This window comes from Canis lupus, chromosome 18 (genome assembly GCF_048164855.1).
Source record: "Canis lupus baileyi chromosome 18, mCanLup2.hap1, whole genome shotgun sequence".
Taxonomy (NCBI): domain Eukaryota; kingdom Metazoa; phylum Chordata; class Mammalia; order Carnivora; family Canidae; genus Canis; species Canis lupus.
The window spans coordinates 9,951,395-9,972,278 of record NC_132855.1 but is presented as its reverse complement, the minus strand read 5'-3'; the positions used below and the strand labels follow the sequence as shown (position 1 = coordinate 9,972,278).

Sequence of the window (20,884 nt, the reverse complement as noted above, 5' to 3'; positions counted from 1 at the left end):
GTCCACTGCCCTAATTCCAATCTGTGGGTCCTTCCTTACTCATGCATTCCCTTTTAAACAGGAAGCATCAAAACAGTGAATACTATTTCATACTGCTAGTATGATCATCAATTTTCAATGAAGTTCATCAATCCTCCTCAGTATTAAAAAGCTTCCAGCTCTGCAGAGTTAATAGACAAAATCTGATTTTCAAACTGAGCATGCTGAGCCAAACCTAAAACTTCAGCAGAAGTATTCTATGCCAGCTGTTTGCAAAACTTCAGCGTTTCTCACTGAGTGACCTCCTCAAAGAGCTATCTGGGGAGTCCTTCAATTTGTCCTACATAGAAAAAGCTGAATGTGAAATTAAGGCCAAAATGTTACTAAGGAATCTTCCCATGATTAGGAATGGGGTTTTGAGAGCTCATGTTCATGTATATTTTCTTTTCAGAATGAAGATTTTTTTTAAATGTAAGTAATTAGACAAATGAAAATGAAATTCAAGTTTAAGGTGAAAAACAGCTAAAATATCCATGCATCATGAAAAACCTAACTCAACACATGTAAGAAATAAAGGATGTGTATAATTTTAGATTAAAGTTTTGGACTTTTTTTTGTTTTCCTACTACTTCTTATATTCTTATACAACAATGAGGAGCAGAGAGAAAGGGGATGCTGGTCAACAGCTTTTCAACATGTACCACAGCCTGGACCCCAGTTAAATTCTTTCATACTTTATGTTTTTTGTCCTCACAAAGGCACTGGCTCAGAATGGAGAAGCATCCCCAACTTCCCCACTGTGCCCAGAGGCCCGAGTTGAACCCTGAATTTCTGACTTCAAAACCTATTCTATTAAAACCACGTTATTGTGCCTCCTACATCACATATTTCTTAGAATAAGCATAATATATTTCTCCTTTGGGAAGCATTTTACTTTTTATGCAAAAGCATCCAACAATAGGTTTCTTCTATAGTTTTAAGCTTCTCAGCAAAGATCAGAAAGCTTATATAATAATTAAGCAAACTTGACAGTTTTGCCACCTGGTGCAACCTGATAGCATTTCACAAGTGACATAATGAACACTTAACATAACTCAACTAACCTAAAGTAAAAGTATTACTTGTGGATTTTTTACTCAAACATTCTCGTTAATCTGTGTAACTTCAGAAGTGTAGTGTGTTTGAAAAAAAATCATGGTTGAATTCCAAAAGGACTTATGAATAGCTAAGATCTTTATCATTTCTTAGGAAATGCAAATCAGTAACAGAATAAGATTTTTTTTTTTACAGTGAATATCTTCCAAATTGAACATACAGAACAGGATTTCAACCCAATTTCCCCCCCTCTCCTCCTCAAATGTTTCTTATCAGATTTGGGAAATATTTGAAATATTTTTTGAAATATTTTTAAATATTTTGTACACCTAGGAAAAATCGTGAACACTTGAAAGTTTAATTCTGCTCCATAAAGAATTTTTCCTATCTAGAATGGTAACTCCTTGACTGCCACATCCTGCCTCCACTCCTTTCTACACTGCACTGAAGGTAATGGTATATTGAGTTCTTAACCTCACTTAAGCAAAGGGCTTCCTGTTTGACATAATCATGTTAAATTATAAATCAGTGTGCTACTCTGTACTTTACTTGATTGAGGTGTCTATGAATCTTTGAAAGGAGAGATATTCTAAGATAATATACCAATTAGGCATTCATTTAGACACATCACATCATGGTCATTTACTCAATCACCATAGATATAGGATAGTCCATAAATAGGATCTCAAGATTTGATAAGGAATGATGTATGTGTGACACAGCAAATAGAATCAAATGTGTCTATTGATCCCTCTAAATTTTTCCATCTTAAGAGATACCGTTCTGTCAAGATTTTTGAAGGTACCATATTCCAAAAGTATTTATAAATTCATTGTCTAAATGTTATAAATATGTTTGTATATTTTGCTTCATTTTTAATGTGAAAGCAAAATTTATTAGGCTGTCTCTGTGATGAGCTACATCATTTTCACTTGGGCACTTATTTTTAACACAGAATATTAAAATGTCTGGAAGAATATAAGAATCCCTAGTGATTTTTTTGGTTGGGGGCGGGGCACAAAGATTCAGAACTGAAGGTTAAAGATTCAGATCCCTTTCCTTTGTCCATTGTCTGTCGTTCTTGTTTCAGGTTTATAAAGATTGTTTATTTGAGACAAACAATTAATTGCCTAAAATGATAAAATATTCATAAAATAGGCCTACCATGTTGTGTTTTTCCCCAAAGGACACTGGGAATAATGTCTAATGAGTTAAGGATTTGATAAGGATTTTATAAGAATAATAGGCTAACTGAGTTAAGGATTTGATCAAGGATCTGACAGTCAGGTGGATGTTTTTAGTAATATGATTGTAAGTGTATGGTAACAATGGTCCCATTCTCTACTGCCATTTATAGTCATTTCTTGGCTCTCAGATAATGCCTGTGTGTGGTAGGGTGCATATCCTCAGGGGGAGTATCACCAGAAGTAGACAATACCCTTTATTCCCACATGTTCCTGAACTCCTATTTTCATGCACTCTACTACATTTCACATCCAATTCAACTGAGGGTCACCCAGAAACTGCCCACTGACATCAGTAATGAATGGATTCTATACTGCCTATTGATTTGCTTTCAAATGTCATTGACTAATATAAGGAGTCAGAGCTGGTATAACAGAATTGTTAAACTGAGAGAGATTTTACAGATCTTAGGTCACTTGCTCAAAGTGACTCATTACTTAAATACATAACTAGAACCAGAAACCAGGTGATTCAATCCTTGTCTAGTGGTTGTTTCACAGCATGTGATGGTAGGGTTTCAAAAACATTGGGCCAACTGCTCCTGTCAAATCATTCATTTTTTTTTTTAAGATTTTATTTATTTATTCATGAGAGACAGAGAGAGAGAGAGAGAGAGGCAAAGGGAGAAGCAGCCTCCATGCAGGGAGCCCGATGTGGGACTGGATCCTGGATCCCAGGATCACGCCCTGGGCTGAAGGCAGGTGCTAAACCGCTGAGCCACCAGGGCATCCCAAATCATTCATTTTCTTAAGCACCATCATGACCCAGAGTTCCCAAAGTCAACCCTGTAGGGAAATTGGGCAGAGCCTTCTCTGTGAGGGACCCACATATGTACAACCTCTTAGCTGTTGGGAGTCTTGCAGAAGCCCAATTCATTCTCCACTCACTTTTCAAGATGCCTCTTTAGAGTAGCATTTTATTGACGGTAATATGTTGCTGCTGCCGCATTAAGCATATTAAGTATATGGGACTGGGGTTTTGAATATGCGCCCTAAAGCAATTTTAGCTGAAGAGTTGTTTTGTTTCCCTTTTAAGTCAGGCAAAGAGAGAGGGAGAGAGAAAGACAAATTCTTAAAAAGAAAAACATACAAGAAATGACAACTCTACAAAAAGTTTCATATTCATCCAAAACAGAAATAGAACGATCCCAGTTCTTTGTGCTACTCCTTTGGAAATTTCCTCTCTTCTTAGACACTCTACCCCAAATTTAAAAGGCTCTGAGACCATCCCACTCTAATCTTCTTTGCCGGGGTCCTCAGAAACTTAACAACACACAGAAAATAACTGCAATCTTTGAAATTATAAATCTCATTGCCAAGTTATTTTTGTGAACTTTCATTAAGACTCAGTCGTGAGTTTCACCCCAAAGAATGCAGAGTCTAGGATAATGGGGACTCAAACCGTTGAGTTGCTGCACTAAAATTTTTAAATTGCTGACAATAACATGATCTTCTTCAATACCACCATGTCCATTTATTATAGTGGTTTCAAAGAGAGAGTTCTCACTTTTCTCTCATGTGAAAAATCCTCCTTGTGAATACAAATGAATGATGGTTAAGTTACATTTTAACAATCTATGTACAATTTTGTTTCCCCCAAAATGTAACCACATCTTAAGAAATGACAACTGTCCTATTTCATCACCTCAGAAAAGCGGTATTATCATTTTTGTAGATTTCGTTAACAACTGTGCCATCTTAATATAAGCATGCATGCACATACACAAATATTAGACTTAAAAACATTTGCCATCTGTTAATAGTTTCTTTCCAGTTTTCAAACATTTCAATTAAGTCTAGGAACATTTACGTGTACCTGGTCGCCAATAAAATTTCTTCTTCTAAGACATGCCACATAACTGAGGTGAAAAATACCATGGTGTCTTTCAAGAGTTATTTTCATTGAAAACTCTGGAAAAAAAAATCCACTGGCCAATAAAATTCTGCAATCTTTAATGGAAATTAAGAGTCAAATACCATCTCAAGTAGCTCCATTTTGCTCTGCCATTTCTCCTGTTCTCACATCTCCAATTCCAAAATTAGTCTAAATTACAGTATATTCTAATAAGCTATAAGCATTATTATTACCATTAATAATTTGATAGCGATTAACATTTAGTGATTATTTTGTTTCTGATGCAGTAGTAAGAACTTTTTTGTACTAACAATTTTTAATGCACTATTTGTTTTAATTTTCATGACATCTCCCTGTGCAGATACTGTCATCACCCATCTTTTAATAGATAAGAATCAGTGTCAGAGGAAGAGAAAGAACTAGAGTCCATGTCTGATCCCTTTATTACTAGGCTGCATGTACTGACCACCATTTTAAGAGTCAGAGAGCAGGAGAATCAGATCAAGCATTTGCATTGGTTACTTAAGGAATCTTAAGGTTAAGTGTGGGGTAAAGTGGGAAGAGTGAAGTGATATTCCTATGATACTGCTTTGGAGGGAAGGCTTTATATTCATTTTCAATTTTCAAGCTTAACACCACATATCTCTGGGTTTGGGCTTATACTCAGGCAACATTTCTGAAAGTCAACCTTGCTAGAGAAATGAGTCCTACTGTTGAAGAATTCCTTCTTTCCTTCCTTCGTGCATGCCTTCATTTTTCACAGCTCTAGCTGGTTTTACAGTTAGAAACTGATGGAACCCCAGGTCGAGAGGAGACAGAGTCATACAATTCTCTTTCACCCACTCCCTCTGTGTCCTCATGTCGCATAAATGCATAGTTCTGTAAGCCACAGTCCAGTATTAGTCTAGAGAATGAAACAGTGTCTTTTGTCATCTGCTTTAGATTTACCCAATATAACCGTTCGTTATAGAAGTTCTCTCACATCTGCCGCTAGTGCTTCCAGTTTATATATTTTGAGTATCATTATGCTGTCACTTGAGTAACTACCACCATCACTTCAGTTGCTGCTGCTCTCAGTTTAAAGAGGGAGGAGAGGATAGTATACATGAAAGTATTAAGTATGATTGCCAGCAGTAGTTTAAAATGGTGCTAAATAATAGAAAAACCTCATCATTAATCCCTCTACCTAGTCTCTTTGGGCTTGGCTTTTTGGAGCACCTGCTAAAGAAAGATTTTTAGGTGTGGGGGAAAAGGAGGGTTGTTAGTAGGGATGGAAAATGTGGAGGACTTGCCAAGGGGAAGCAGGGGAAGAGACGTCAGTGTATTCCGGGAAGTTGTAACCTGCACTATTTATTAATTTAAAATATGCACACAAATACCCAGGCTCTCATTCCACTGGAAGCAGAAGCAAAATCTGGAACAAGAGAGTCATGACTTCAGGAACAATGGGGAAGAATGGAAATGCAAGCAGAGGGAGGGGACAGTCTTATACAAATGAGAGAAGAAAAAATAAGAGGAAGGACAGAGGAGTTGCAGGTACAATAGCAGTTAGAAGTGAGTTGAGTCCAAACTGTGGATCCACTTGCCAAAGCACAGATACAAAAGCATGGCCATGGACTCCAAGAACTCCCAGTGCAGAACGATTTCTATTGCTACAAACAACAAAAGAATCATGAAAACAGAAATGTACTCATTTCTGTAGATTGAGAATTTACAAATAAATTGTAAATAAATCTGCATTTCCAAATAAAATAACCACAAAACCTTTTAAAGTGCCCCTTAAGAGTTAATTTGATTCTTCTCCCTGGGATAAACCAAAGAATCCAAGTGTCACTATGTCGAAAGATGACAAAACAGATGTCAAATAACCTTTATTTTGCAACAACCACCTTCTATGAATCTGACATCTAGTTATCCCACTTAACATCATGTATGAAACTCAAAAAATTATGTAGCCAAAGAATGGAATATTAATTCACGACAGCACATGGTGAAGAGCAGATGAGAACAAAACACCAAAAAGTATATAAATTGACCAAATGAGACTGCATATGTAACCATCTTCTATGACAACAGACACTTATTGACTGACAATTTACATCTGGTTTGCTCCCCGATTCTGCAAATCACAAAAATGGGTTGCTGTGGCAACTGTCATGTGTTATTTAGCTTGCTGGAAGGAAAAAAACAAAACAAAACAAAAACCTCAAAGTACCTTTTAAGACACAAATACAGCATGCCTTTTTATTGTTCCTCCCGCCCCAGGGGAACAAATCTCCTGACAGTAGATTTACTTTTGCATAGCTTTAAAAATGGGCTTGCTTTCTGTCATTTGCATTTTCTATCATGTATACTACCAATTTATGCAAGTAGGAAAGAAAAAAGAATCCACAGAAATATAAAGGAGATGGATACAGATTGCCTGAGTCACATGAATGTGATAGGGCCGTTGTCATATATAGCATCCCCACTTTTGTCATCAGCAGCTCTTTTAGCCAGTTTAACTCCACCAATGTATGTATTGAATTCACGCATGATACGCCGAGGAATACACCAAGAGCTCAATTCTTAAAGCATCAGCAAGGGCAAGCTTATTTTTCTGAACCGAAAATAAGAGCAAGGTGCAAAGAAAAGATCATTAATTTTCATGGAAGCACATTCTTAATCTCACAGTAACATATAACATAGTCTGTTCACAAAGATGCTATGTGGGACCTTGGAACACATCAGGTTTCCAACATCTGTGCACAATGGAGCAAGCAAATTAACACCTCCACGCTGAATAAAACAGGAAGAAGAATGCTCATCCCCTCATTACTTCTCCACTGGGACCTAAGGGAGTGAAGGCAAATATGTAGAACATTTAAGGCCCTGAAAACAGAACAATAAAAGCTCCAGTCATTGTTCTCCTTATTGAATGGCCAGTTAGATAACTTTTCAACCTCCCCAGATACTGCTCTGATGTGGGCAGTTCAACTCTGAAAGAGCTCAGTTATCAGCTCTTGAAACAATAGTATTAAGTCTCTTCTCTCTGGAACTTTGGGGACTTTGAACAAGCCAAGCAAAATGGTCCACTTGAAGAAAGAACAGATAGGTCCTCCATCATCATCACAAATGCCATATGAAAACCCTCCCGAGTTTCTTACCACCCTAGGCCTGACTAAAGGATTGTTTTGTGGCAGAAAGTCAAACAGGGCAAAGATTGGGGAGATACGGCTGCTAAAATATACTAGGGATTTTATAATATAAATAACTATAAGGTAACAGGAACTGAAGCCTCAGTGTGTGAAAATACTATCTATGCAGTATGCAGATAAAAGTGCCATTTATAGATCTTAGAGGGAAAATACCTGACTGTATGCTGTCTTTCTTAGTCTGCTGCTCCATTTAATCATACTAAGAAATAGAATGAACACACAAATAGATTTTTTTTTCCCACTTTTCCTTGGGCAACAATAGAGAACAATCAATTTAAAAATAATTGGAGAAATTTGTGTTTTGTTCAGAAGAGAAAAGGAAAACATTCATTCAATAGTACCACATAGAATCATTTGCTTAATAGCATTTCTAATATGTTATGCATTTATTCAATCTACTTCTTACTATATTAAAATGCAAAAACAATTACTCTGAATGTAAATCCTAGAAAACAATCAAAGTTTCTATTAAATCAGGAAAGAGACAGTTAAGCTGCAATGTGATTTGCCGATGCTCATGAATAGACAATACTTAGAGTTTCTCTCACTCAAAAGTGAAAGAGAGGCTGGTGGACATTCAGAGATTCCCTCCACCCTCTCTCCCTCCTGTTTTCCTTCCTCCTTTCTCTATTCTTTCCTACCCTCCCTCCATCTCTTCCTTCCTTTCTTCTTGGACACAGAATAAGGAGAGTTTTTATTTAAAGTCTAATACTAGAAATTATGTAGGCATGTAAAATCACCTCACATTGTAGTCCAGTCCTCCAGCAGGGCGAAGATTCCTGACAGCATTCAGTTATAGTTTACACTCAACTGGTCAGTCACAGGGGAATATGGGCAGTTTCAGCCCTCTGGATCACACACAAAAAGTCTTGGTTTGTTCCTTTGCACATTTACATTAAGCCCATTTCTATTCATCAAAAAACTCAAAAGCATGTTCAAGAAGAGGCGACCGAACACGAAGCAATGAATAAAAAAGATTCTGCACATGCACAATAAGCATATTTGTATCTCACTATGTCCAAAAGGAATTTTTTTTAATTCACATGCTTTAATTGTGGTGCTCCTGAAGTTATAATCTCCAATAGGAGATTCAATAAATGTTTTTCATGCTCATATTAAATGTCGAAGCCATAGATTTATTATTTCAGATATAGTGAGCAGTATTGTTGGATAATAATGAACCCCCAAAGATTTCTTTGCTCAACTGTCCATTTCAAAGCTCTGGGTCATCCTATATATTTCCAACTCTGCTAATAATATTAGAGAATCTAGTATACAGAACTTCAATTTCCAAGTAAATTTTACTCATTTCATATGTGCTTCATGAATTCTGAGTGCTTCTGCTGAAACTTAGTGCCAACAATATTTGCCCAAACCTGACTCAGAACAGCTATTGTTTTGGTTTGCATTAACTCTTTTCTTTTTTTTTTTTAATTTTTATTTATTTATGATAGTCACACAGAGAGAGAGAGAGGCAGAGACATAGGCAGAGGGAGAAGCAGACTCCATGCACCGGGATCCCGACGTGGGATTCGATCCCAGGTCTCCAGGATCACGCCCCGGGCCAAAGGCAGGTGCTAAACCACTGTGCCACCCGGGGTTCCCACATTAACCCTTTTCTATAACAGAGTATATATGAATTTTATTACAGCAAGGGTGTTTTCTTATGCCCTAAAGAACTCAGGGGAATAGCATCTTCTGTAAGTATCATTTTCCAGCACAGATTCTGTATTCCAACTAGGCTTCATTAAAGACACAAACTTGAGGCTGTTGAAATAATCACTACTTTTCTACTTGATCACTATCAACTAGCGACCAACAAGGTCTGGCCTCCACCCACAACAAACCAAAAAGTCTGTCAGTCTTGAGAAAAGTCGTCCAAATTGGTTTGGTGTGCTGGGAGGCAAGCAATAAACCAAAAGTAAATAAGTCCTTTCTGAAAGTCTTAGAGGCTATGAAAGGAAAATGAAACAGAGATAGTGACTCAAAGCAGAACTTTTAGATAAGGTGGTATATAATAAGGTATCAGTTGTAAAGAAGGTATAGCAGCATATGCCAGCAGGATTGTTTTTGGGAATCAAATAAGGACGTAAGTGGAAATTGAACCAAATGTCTGCAACGTAGCAGAATTTTGATTGAATTATGATTGCCATTACTTTTATTGTTTTTGTTTGCTGATATTGTTATATGATAGAAATAAGAAATTAACAGAAATGACAAGGACCTTCAAGAATTTTTAGGATCAGGACCGTAGTAAAATATGAAAAGATAAAGAAATCATCAATAACCCTATCTGTCCATGGATATTGAATTAAATCCACACTAGGGAAAATTATATGTTTTTTCTAATCTATGTTTCTCTAATTAATGGGAATCAGTCATTAAAGAAAATCAAACTAAAATTTTTCAACTCCATATTCTTCATTATCCTGAAACAGTTTAATTCTTCTATGTTAAGGAGAGCTTTTATTCACTAAAACAAAACTACCTTCCAAGAAAATCTATACAACACCAGGAATAATCATAAAGATATAACTTACTAACCAGCAACCTGAATTACAACAAGCAGAAATCAGAAAAAAAAATTTATTCTATTTGCAATTTAAATCTTGAACTCCAAACCACAGTAGTTTGATCTAAACTTTATTACATGGTTGTATGTGAAGAAAATATGTAAAATATGAACATAATATAAAACAGTAAGTAAAAAATACATGCAACTCTTAAGCTTCAGAGAAAGTTTCTCATAGTATAAATCAATGTTGACTAATTCTTCATTGAGCAATATGAACTATTCCTGCAATAGAAATTAATGGTAAATTAACTTTATTTCACAAAGTAATTTCAGTTGGACACATGAGAATAGTAAATCTAGGTGAATGTCCCAGATCAAATTTAAAGGATTCTAGATTTTGAATCAAGTAATAGAGTGAAGGGAAAATGTCTTTTCATAACTGCAATCCAGTAATCAAAAAAAAAATATTAAATCCTACCCTGTGAAGATATTATAACATATTGTAAAACCATTTGCTTTTCTTCGCCTAAAAGGATAGTTTGAAACATATTCTTAAATTTCTATAGAGAGTTTATCACTGAGAAATTCTTTCAAACAGATATTTTCCACCTAGTTTTCATCTAATCCACATATGAGTTGAATTCCAGGCTTTTAAGTGTAAAGTGGATGCAAATTTTCATTATTATGAAAGTACTCTCTCTTCCCATTAAGATCTAGAATTCTTTTTCCATAACTGATTCTCTAGCCATGTGCAACCTACCCGTCCCCCAACAAAAAAAGATGCTGAAGTTGGCATATTACCCAAGCTCTTCAAGAGATGGCTGTTGTAAAAGAAGTATGTTAGTGAGGACCTATATATAGCCCATTAACACAAAATTAAAATTTGGTAGGCACCACAAATTGTACTACTCTCTATTTCAAAGAAATAGCCATTTTGCCTTTTTTACTTCCTCATTTAACTTTAGTCTTTTCTATTCATTACCTAAAGGCAATACATATTTCTTTTGTTATGTCACTATTTTTAGGGATCTCGCATTCCCTCAAATGTTCATTACTCAGAGGTAGTCTAATCCTTAAAGAGTATAGTGTTCAAATATCCCTGGAAACTTATAAAGCCCATTATGAGCAGGTATAATATGAATTAATTTGATCCTGTTTGTCAATAATAATTTCTAATGAACTCAAGGTAGTCTTAGGCAACTAAATCTCACAAGGTTGTCACCCTGAGGCAGGCCTACATAATGAACCCTGTGTAAACAGCTGTTGTGATATTCCTGTAAAGTTAAGTGGCTGTAAAGTAGGTGTCTCCAGAAGGAAACACAGCTTTAACTTGCATGTAGTACCTTTTATTTCCACACATGAAACATAAAATAAAGCTTCACTGACCCTCTACACATCCAAGAACTAACTCTGTCTGCCCTTTCAGACTTCTTCAAAGTACCACCAGGTCATCTCCCATTGATCATTTGTCAACACAAGCATTAGAGATAGAGTCCAGGACTGGATTAATAATGAGTGTCTTCTCACTGGAAGATGCAAACATGCACAAAGACGTGTAAACTGCCTCTTTTCCTTGATGGTTACTTTCGAGACTCAACACCATAATCCAGGAGGATTTTTTCAAGCTTTCAGTGTAGTTTTTGTTGTCCTTCTGTTTTAAAATCTTACAGCTCTGGACACAAATATGGCCCCGTTGTTTTAAGCAGTGTGTCAGGAGTCTTAGGGAGAAGTCATATAGCATGAAGGAAGTCTGGCACTTTCCAAATGAAAATAAATAGTTCCTTGCTCATTATTAAGGAACTAATGACATAGACTATATCAGTATTATCAGTTCTAAGTTACAGTAACAGAAAAGCATCATCTATCACTGAACTTATGGCAGCCACGTGCTGACCCATGACACACTCGAAATGTGGTGCTATGATTTATTCTCTTGTTCACTGCATTTGAAGAAATTTTTCTTTTTTTTTTTTTTTTTTTTTTTAATTTTTTTTTAATTTTTATTTATTTATGATAGGCACACAGTGAGAGAGAGAGAGAGGCAGAGACACAGGCAGAGGGAGAAGCAGGCTCCATGCACCGGGAGCCTGACGTGGGATTCGATCCCGGGTCTCCAGGATCGCGCCCCAGGCCAAAGGCAGGCGCTAAACCGCTGCGCCACCCAGGGATCCCTGAAGAAATTTTTCAATCACAGGAGCTCATTTTATTTTACTTCCTTTCAAAATTTATTTTCATAATCCTTAGTAAAAATATAAAACACACTGATATTTATGCTGTTATGTTTAGTAGCAAAGAAAAACAACATTTTATCATATGCAGAACAGAAACTGAACTCCCCAGAGACTCTCTGCTCTCAGTTCTTGTCAGAGGAACATGCTTTACTGGAATGTAATTTTGAGTTTTCTCTAATAATACTACAACTAAAATATTCTTCATTCTCTATCTGTAGTACATCATAAGATTTTTGTCCAGAAGCTTTCTTATCTTCTTTACAATGACTTTCTGTTCTGCCAAACTGAGCTAATCAAGGAGTACAGATGTGATGAAAACCTTTTTTGGCTACCATCCTTCTGTAACAAATCTATGCTTAAGAAGTCATCCTTTCTGAGAGTGGTATAAAGGCATTTACTTGCAGCAACAATATAGAACAAACTATTTTTCTTTCTTTCTTTTTTTTTTTTTTTTTTTTTGAGGGGTGGGAGGAACACACACATGCCTATTATGTGCTCTCATATATAAGACCTAGGGAAGGCAATGTAAGATCAGAAACACAAGGCAGCATGCATGTACCTAGTCCATGTAATCAACTGAAGCTGGAATCACTGTTTTTTGTTTTGTTTTGTTTTGTTTTGTTTTGTTTTTTTAACTACGCCAGGAAGATAGATAGTCGTCAGGTGACTCAGAGAATGGAGACTTCAAAGACTCAGGTTAGGGTATTTGGCTGTCTTCCAATGAAGAAGAAAATGATTTAAAAATCGCTTGAATTATCTGCATAATTACCCCAAACACTTTCATCTGAAACGTAGAATAATTGATAGCAGGTCTCCATCAGACATGCATTTCCAAACTACTGTACTGCAATACTGTGAGTATTTCTTGTCATTCAGTCAGGGGATTGCTAGGGAAGCTATCTCCAAAGGTAGGTGGAAATGCCTCTGAAGATAAAAAGATGGCATCATATAGAAATAAATTATCCCCCTGCCTTAGCTTCCCAAATAAACTGGAACTGAACAATAAGAATGAGCTCTTTGAAATCAAAAGTATCAAGGAAAAAAGGAAAGCATATATACAAAGACTTTCCTCTTCACCCACGTGAAATTTTTAAATATAAATTCATGCCTAGTGAAATCAATTATCCTTAACATCTACTGATAGGAATAAAAATTGGAACAAAATGGGAAATTTTAGTATGAGAGTTTAGTCAATCACATTGAAGATTTTTTGAACAGAAGGGATCTTCATATAAACATGTATATGCATGCACACATTTTATCAAGACAGTAATTATTTTGCCCATAAAAATACATAAATTGTTTCTGAGATACAAGTAAAAAATAGTCTCCAAAATCTCTATAAATTTGTAAATGTCCTAAGAATCCTTTCATAGACTACTTCTCACCCTAGTAAAATTGGTTCCCTTTGTGTATGCCATGGTTTGACACACATGTAAAATGTAAACAAACATAATGAAAACCTGAAAGTATAATGAAATGTCTATGTAAATTTATCTGTCCTTAAGATTATTTTTGCATAAAGGAAAATACTGGAAGAGCTTTGAGCTTATTTATTTAAGAGTATTACAAAACTTATGTAATTATAGCACTTAGGGGGCATCTTTCTTTAGAAATGAAGTCACTACAGATCACAAGGTCTTCTCTCAATTCTTGGGTCTGCATGCTTTCAGCACCCTGCTGCCAAAGTACCGTCAATCACCCAAATAGAGATCTATAGTTCAATTATGACCTGAAGCAAGATTTCCATTACCCTGTTTCCCAAATTGGAAAATAAGATGATTATACTACAGTCTAACATTAGTGAATGTTAAGGATAATGCATAAGTGAGTGCTTTTCCCCAAAGACGCCTACAACTTGGGGCTAAACAAATGCTAAATAACAAGGGAATAATAAAAAAGGATTTTAAAAAGTGATTTAGGCAACCAAACTCCACTGGCTCTCACAAAATATTGAATGAAGTACTGTTATGTTTTACTATACAGTTCCTCAATACATGAAGTGATTCTCATAGACGTCAAGCATAAAGAGACGAGTTCTGGTTTAGAAATATCATTTGTTTTGCTAATCATGTACAAAAATCAACTTCACATATAATGCTATTAATGAAGTGCTCAGTTGAGCAAAAACTATAATTAAAAATAAATACAAATCAGAATTCTTTTCATAATGAGAAATGACAGTATCATGATAAGCTGGTAATTTGTGAGTATACCGAAATCACTACACCAATATGAAACAGTTCTGAGACTCGGATTTCATTCCTCACCTTTTAAACAAAATTATAAGGAAGGAATTTCTGCACTGAAAATTATCCTACTTGATTGTCGCTATGCTCTAACTAGCTTCCACAAATCTCATGTTTTGGGGGTGCTGCATTTGGAAATGTTTTTTTTTTTTTTTAAGAAAACTATATGACCCTGCTTTACTTTATTCCTATGGATCTCCCCACATAGCACAAGCCTCAAATCTGAAAACAGTAGAAGAAAAAAAGATAAAAGTCCAAGACTCCCTCAAAATCTGCCTAACAGCATATTTTAGGATTTGGGAGAAAAAAAAGAATTGTGCTATTTAAGTTACTCTTGGTTTCTCTAAAAGAAATTCATTGCAAGCTTAATTTCATAAGGGATGGAAATAGTACATGATTTCAGATCTGCAGGAATGTTCTCTGTGTTCAAATATAAGGTCTTGAACATGACAGGGACACAAAATAATATCAAATCTACTCTCTTCTTTCTTTCTCTGTACCTATAGCTATTCCTATCATAAGGGCAGAGACTCTAAGCCAGTTTGAGAATCTCAAAATATCTGATGTGAGAATCTGAAAATGCCAGAATCTAAGGAAATCAATCTCAAATGATGGTATCCATGAACTGTATGGGTATCCATTACATTTCAGCACATAAATTCAGTACAATAACAAAAATAATTTTGCTCTAAGTCCAACATGCTTCTGTATAATGGCAAGTGTATAGGAAATCTCTATGGGATTCATAGAATATTAATAATCAATTTGTACACAATAGTGAAAATTTTATTCGAACCCCACATTTTGCAAAGAACTAAGAGAATGGCACAGCAAAACTCTGACCCAGAAAACAGGTTTTCTTATTCTACAACACTTAGCTGCCTTTGAAATTTCATTTGCATAAAACTTTTTTTTTAACCAGATAAGGAGAAACAAATAAGAAAAACCAGGTACCCATCTAGTTGAAGGAAACACCTTTCTGAAAAGCTAAGATGATGGTTGCTATGTTAATAAACACTTGAGAGAAAGTAGAGTTTACTAGCATTAAAAGATAAACTGAAGAGTATTAAAATTTCAAGTTCATTTGAGTGAAAATCCATTCCAGTAGGGCAGCACCAAACTGGAAGCACCTCCACTGACAGGCAGTTGAAGAGAGACTTATAGAGACAATGTGGGAGCAAAGAAAGAGAATTATTGATTAACTCTAGTTTAAAGTCGCCTTGGCTGGTTCTCGTAGGTTTCTATTTCATAATCTTGAGGCATTTGCAGGCTTAGATTCTGGTTTGCTTACAAGGGCCTCTGGTTATGGGCCACTTCAGTCTAACTGTCTCCTTGTTTAATTAATTTAACAAGACTGGGCTTCAGAGGCAAAATGAAGGGATCTGAATATACATCTGAGAGGGTGTGAACTGGCAAGTCATTTAACCTTTTTGGCCTTATATATAGAGTAAGGATAATAATAGTGTCTACAAAAAGAGCGGACATGAGGCTTACCTTTGAGAATACATGTAAGGTATGAGACCAGTGGCACAGGACATGTTTGGCATTGATGTATTATTATTATTAACTGCTACTACTATACCCACCATCTTCCTGAGCATTTCCCTTTTCTCTGCCCATTCCTTAGGCAGCTAATATTGACCATGAGGGCTGAGTGCTATCACATCACACTTGGGGATTCTTCCCACCTCGCAAGCCAATTTGGATTCGGCGAGAGCCAAGGGAAATAAACCTAACTGTGGCAGGCCTATAGACTGAGATGACAGTGGGGGAATTTGCACTAGAAATAATGACTAAAGTCTCCAAATTTTCAATAATACTTTAGAATAAACCACCTTTGCATGAGTCATTTCATCTCTGAGGGCCTCCACCACTTTATTTCTAAGAGAAGATGGATGGTTCAGAAAGTGAGATCTTTGAGCCCTTTTAGGATCAGATACTCTGGGCAGGAAAGCCAAGCTGGGTACCATCTAGATCTTTCCAGATGTCTGCCTTCCCACACTCTCTACCACCACCCTACCTCCTGTGCTAACCAGAATAGATCTTCTTTCCTATGTTTGATTTAATGTAAATACAGGTAAGACTTTATGTGAACAAAGGGTTTTATGTTCAAACTTAGGTTGAGAACAAATGGATCTCTATAACCATTTCCACCTAAGAATTTACAACACCAAAAATAATGCTGATTTTATATGATACCAAATATATCCAGGTGGCTGAAACTTCAATAGTATCAAAAGTCCTTCTCTCTCAGGGTGCCTGGGTGGCTCAGTCGATTAAGCATCTGCCTCCAGCTCAGGTCATGACCTTGGGGCTCTGGGATTGAACCCCACATCAGGCTCCTTGCTCATCAGGGAGTCTGCTTCTTCCTCTCTCTCTCTGTCTCTGTCTCTGTCTCTCTCTCTCTCCCACTGCCCCTTCCCCAGCTTGTGCTTGCTCTCTATCTCAAATAAATAAACGTAAAAAAAAAAAAATCCCTATCTTCCAATTTAGCAAATAATCATAATGGTTATATTGTATATATGTCAATATTAATATTTACTGACAACTCATTTTTTTAATATTTTATTTATTCATGAGACACACACACACAGCAAGAGAGAGAGAGAGAGAGAGAGTGAGAGAGAGAGAGAGGCAGAGACACAGGCAGAGGGAGAAACAGGCTCCATGTAGGGAGCCCAACATGGGACTGGATCCCTGGTCTCCAGGATCATGCTCTGGACTGAAGGTGGCGCTAAACTGCTGAGACACCTGGGCTGCCCAGACAACTCATTTTTCAATCAAGGGAACTAATCCAGGCAATTTACTTACCCAGTGCTTAGTATGCCTTAATTTGATGACTAAGGTAACTCTCTTCATTTACTACTGTGTAGATATAAACATGAAACAAAATAGCAATAACTCCAGGAAATTAATCTGACAGTGTTTCAAAACCTCATGACTAGAATGCACTGACCCTAACATGTTAATGACATAGGCCTAGGGTGCTGAATATAAACTTGTGATCAATTACATACAAAGGTTAAAACTGAGTAAGTCAGTTTACCCACAACTATTTTTTAGACATCTTTCTAAAAACCACTCATGTTCACAGAGATGTATATATCTTTTAGAAATGGAAGGAACCTTAACTGTCATATAACCAATTCCTAAATTTTAATAATCTATAACTTGAAGTACAGGAAAGTAAGATGTCCTGTCCACAATTACAAGATCATCTAGTAACTTGACCCATGTTTCATATCCAAAGCAAATTTTCTTCCCCTATATCGATTTTTTATTAACAGATGAATACTATAACGTTCACTAGACTATTCGAGATAGTTACCATTAACTACTCCCTGAAGGTTGATCTACAAATTCAAACAATTAATTAGTTTTGAAAAACTGGAAAATAAATATTTCTCAAGGAGAAATGAATACTCTTTCACAGAAATGCATATAGTATAATTCAACACCACCTTTGGGATATGGAACCTTCAATCAGGATCAAAGAAAGATTAAGTCTTACAACAGAGGAATATAAAGTCACATAATGGGAAAATAGAATTTAAGTTCCTTACACAAATGAACTTAGCTAGTAATTTGCTATAGAAGAAAAGGAAAAACTGGGCATTAATGTAGCCATGGCAACTTCCTATCTTCACCAATTTTTTAACTTAAATATCCAAATGTTTCTCTTCTCCTGATTCTATAGTCTTTATAATACACATAATAAGATACAGGAAAGAAGGCACACTTTGTTCTGAAGCTTTAACATTGTAAAAATTCATCTGAAAGACAGTGGATTTTAAATCTTCTTCCCCACCATGTTTCCTCAGTATAATTTTTTTAAATTTGTTTTAAAGATTTTATTTATTTATTCATGAGACACACACAGGCAGAGACATAGGCAGAGGGAGAAGCAGGCTCCCTGCAGGGAACCCCACGTGAGACTCCATCCTGGGTCTCCAGGATCATGCCCTGGGCTGAAGGCAGGGCTAAACCGCTGAGCCATCCAGGCTGCCCTCCCCAGTATACTTTAGTTGTTGTTGTTTTTTCTTTTTTTTTTAATCAGCATCATAACAGAACACAGAACATCCAGGCTGCTTCTGTTAGATGGCCAGAACTAAGCATCCCCTCTTTGGTACATCCACGGAGAACTGCATAAACTTTTATCATGTCAAGTCTGTTGTACAGCACTATGCATACCCTCGATAACTGCAAACTTGGTGAGTAGATATTGCCTCTGATGTACTGCTGACTCTCCAGCAGCTACAACAGTGCCTCCCAAAAAGTAGTTGTTCAATAATGCTTCTTAAGTGATAAAATACAGATGAAGCTAAGGAAAAAAGAATTTTTTGATTTAGGAAAAGGAAGCTTTTGCCCTAAAAGTTTCCACATATAATTATGTCTAGAAACAGTTTCTCTTTCTATTTAGATTGAAGAAGCCTCAAGTTATAATGAGTATCCGAAGGTATTAAAAATATTGTAAGATTTGAGAAGTCCTAACATTTCTTTCTCTCAATATCCTAAACTGTTAAGTTTCATGTTGTTGGCCAGAATAATTATACATGTGTTATACATACAATTTGAAACATAAAATGTTTTAGGACTTTGACTCTTTGTTAGGTAAAATCTACATGGAGAAGCCAATAAGAAAAATGAAAGATACTGTGAAAAAAAATTTAAAAACACAAAGCACTATGTTGAATTAAATTCCACAACTTAAAATGCCTTAAAAAAAAATTTTTAGGGACACCTGGGTGGCTCAGCAGTTGAGCATCTGCCTTCGGCCCAGGGTGTTATCCTGGAGTCCTGGGATCGAGTCCCATGTCATGCTCCCTGCATGGAGCCTGCTTATCTCTCTGCCTATGTCTCTGCCTTTCTCTCTGTGTGTCTGTCATGAATAAATAAATAAAATCTTTATTTTTATTTTTTTTTTTTAAATCTTTAAAAAAAATTTTTTTAAAGGTCTTCTGAACCAACTCCCCCTCCACACACACACAAAAGCCTTAACTGTCAAGTTTTATTCTGTCAATGAAAAATAATCTTTAATCTGTAAATTTTTAGAAATCTTATGAGATTAGAAATGAAAGCACAGTGACTGATACGGTAGGCCCTCAGCAAACATTTAGGGAAAGACAGATGGAAGAATAAATGAAAGTAGATAAATGATAAGTTCTAATGAGGGCTGATGTTGAACTTGTAGGACTCATTCATTCAAGTCATTTAAAGTCATTCAAGTCATTTAAAAGAGCCTTTCTATAATACATTTCCCTGAGATGTCAGTTTTCATTCCTGGTGTCATTAACGTTATCTTCTGAACTCTTACAATATTCAATTATAGTTTATTTTGCTTTAATATATAATAAAAGTTCAGTCGCCTTTAAGACTAAAAGAATGTACAAAAATGACCTTCTAAAATAGTTTTACATTTAAAAAGCAACTGAAAAGAAAATAGTTAATTATGAGCTTGTTCTTAGCTCCCATGAATAGGACCATATACATGAATGTCCACCCTAAAAAGAGGAGAATAAGTTATTGACAATGCATACACTGTCAAGAGTATATACTGTAACAAGAGTTTGTATGGCTTATCTATTATTTCATCTCATCTCTGCATATGTAGAGATATGCAGTGTGGATAATTAGAAAGAGATGCCAAGCCTAAACACAAAACTTGGGTTCTATTGTTACCCATCATTTATTAGCTGTGTGATCTCTGGCTGATGGATCTCAATACTCTTATAATAAAAAAAAAAAAAAAAGGGAATTTAAGTTATCTTCCAGCTAACCCCACAAGGTCATTATTAACATAAAATAAACAATGAATAAGAAAAGGCTTTAAAAACCATAAAGCATTAAGATATAAGATATTATTACTGCCTTACTATCCTGAAAACAATCTATGCCAAAGAGTCCATTAGTGAAAGTACCATAATCATTTCCAAAGATATGAGAAAAAAATCAATATTACAATGAAGAAAGGCAAAATTTCCACATCTCCATTGTGCTTCTCATACTGACAGTTTCTTCCTACAGATCTGGAGAAATAAAATTTGACTTGCTCACTACTATAACAACTCTCCTTATTTTCAAAAGCTTCCAGAACAAATCTAGTTCAAATGTGGTTGTTTCTGGCATATGGCTATATAAATAATGAAATGAGCTCAGAAAAGAGTTTCTAATTAAACAAAGATATAATTTAAGAAAAGAGAAGAAGAATTTCAAACTGAAAAGTGGCATTATTAGGTTAATGTCCCCCAAAATAAGTTTTCATCTTAAATATTTCTAATCCTGTAGGTAACATATGGATATAGGCCTCCCTTTGCTCTACCGGAGAAAGTCGATTTAACTGATTAATTGGCAGAAGTTATGTTTTCTTAGTTTTCAACTGACTGATTTATGGGAACATGCAGAAAAATATTTTGTACTTTGTACTTTAGGCTTTTTCTCCATTTTGGAAGAAAGAGGAAGTAGATTTCTATTTTAGTTGTATTCAGGTATCCTTCCTATGCACTCCCATATCAGCTATAC

At 35.8% G+C, this 20,884-nt stretch overlaps 2 protein-coding genes across 8 annotated transcripts in view; one reads left to right on the top strand and one right to left on the bottom strand.

The window, feature by feature from the left end:
• IMMP2L (inner mitochondrial membrane peptidase subunit 2) overlaps positions 1-20,884 on the bottom strand; it is an 847,197-nt gene that overhangs the window by 412,994 nt on the left and 413,319 nt on the right. The window lies entirely within an intron of this gene.
• The window catches only part of LRRN3 (leucine rich repeat neuronal 3), a 35,444-nt gene that overhangs the window by 8,615 nt on the left and 5,945 nt on the right, over positions 1-20,884 (top strand). Inside the window, exon 2 of one of the 2 annotated variants that reach the window (XM_072783440.1) lies at positions 18,423-18,576. The exons of the other annotated variant lie outside the window; for it this stretch is intronic. The gene's annotated coding sequence lies outside the window, so the exon portion shown is untranslated. The remainder of the gene's footprint in view (positions 1-18,422; positions 18,577-20,884) is intronic. 2 annotated transcript variants of the gene reach the window in all.